The 1569-nt window shown below is 56.3% G+C and overlaps 1 pseudogene; it reads left to right on the forward strand.

The window, feature by feature from the left end:
* LOC114007567 (treacle protein-like) overlaps positions 1-1131 on the forward strand; it is a 9600-nt pseudogene extending 8469 nt beyond the window's left edge.
* The last annotated feature ends 438 nt before the right edge of the window (positions 1132-1569 follow it).

Consider the following 1569-nt stretch of genomic DNA (forward strand, 5'->3'; position numbering starts at 1 on the left):
CAGGAGCCGACAGTGCTGGGGGAGCACTCCCTCTGGTGAGCCCCCAGAGGACCAAAGTGGCCAACAAGCTGAGAACACCCACGCTTCCTGTGGGCCAGCAGGCCACAGCCACTCTGTCAGGACACTCCAAGGCCAAAGCTCCCAGGAGCTCAGATGACAGTGAGGACAGCAATGACAGCTCTTCAAGGAGCCAGGAGGGTGCTGGAGAGCCCCGAAAGCCAAGTCGGCCCACAGTGTGGAACATCCACATCAGGAGAGAGATCTTGGTGGAGGAGATCTCAGCAGAGTCCAGTGAGAGGAGGTGGTGGCCCCGTCCCAGTCTGTCCTCTCAGGGCATGTGACCCCTGGCCTGACCCTGGCCAGTTCCCAGGCTTCAAAGACTATTCCCAAGCCAGACTCCAATTCCTCGGTTTCCTCCACTCTGTTCACCAAAGGTGACCCACAGGTAAGTGGGAGGCAGATGCCATGTCACCTATACAGGTCAAGGAGAGGCCGCCTCAGACGCCCTGGAAGCCCAAGAAGGAGGTCGTGAGCTCCCGGGCCTCACTGCACAGAGGTATTGCCCAGAGTCTCCTTCGCGAGCCCTGGCCCTGAGTGAGGCCTGGTCCAGGCGTCGGTGGTGAAGACCCTGACGGAGCTGCCGGGACAGGAAAGGAGGAAGGCCGCCTGGCCACCGAGGAGGGCAGCAGGGAGGGCCGGGCAGGCACGGCGGACGCTGTCGGGAGGCCAGCCCGCAGCCAGGGCCCCCAAGAGCAAGAAGCAGCAGCTTGTGACTGGTGAAGGAAAGGCCTCCAGGACTCTTAAGGGGACAATCGAAGAGAGACAGAGCAAGTGGTGATGGCCAAGAGAAGAAGGGGAAGGGGGCTCCCAGCTCCGGAGGAGCCAAGGACGAGTCGAAAGGAGAGTTGGGGACAATGAAAAGCTGAGGATGAAGACCTAAGTGACCCAAAGAGCAAGAAAGAAGAAATCTGACAAGAAAAAAAAAAGATAAGGGAAAAAGAGGAAAAGAAGAAGAAAGCAAAAAAGACCTTACCCAAAGACCTCAATGCATCATTTCAGAAGACAGCAGGACAGACAGGGCCACGGGCGCGAGACCCAGGCCTTCCTACCCACAGGGTGCCCTGGCTCTGACCTCTGCCCACCAAGGCTGGAGCTGAATTTTAACTTCACTGCCACCACAGCAGAAGACAGCCAGCTGCAGGGTCCAGGGCAGCCAGAGAGCCTGCAGAGAGGCTGGGCCAAGGGGCACAGCCCGGGACCTCGCCCCGCTCTCCCCAGCATGGGCGCTTTAGAGAGATGTGTACAGTACACACAGTTATTAAGTAACCTATCTCTTCCTCAAACCACCAGGCCCCAAAGCCTCGGGACTTTCCGCTGCTTGCTCCACAGATCCAGTGAGGCCGCATTTTGCAACTAACTCACCATATGCTGCTCGGTCTCCAGCTGATCCCGGGGCTTCACCACCTTCTGTCAGTTTTTCCAGTTGGTTTTTGTTTTGTTTTTGTTTTTCTAAGAACTCAGAAAATAAGACTTGAACAGTTCAAAAAGAAATAAATAAATAAAAATAAA

The sequence above is a fragment of the Tupaia chinensis genome, unplaced genomic scaffold (genome assembly GCF_000334495.1).
Source record: "Tupaia chinensis unplaced genomic scaffold, TupChi_1.0 Scaffold000198_1, whole genome shotgun sequence".
Classification (NCBI taxonomy): Eukaryota; Metazoa; Chordata; class Mammalia; order Scandentia; family Tupaiidae; genus Tupaia; species Tupaia belangeri.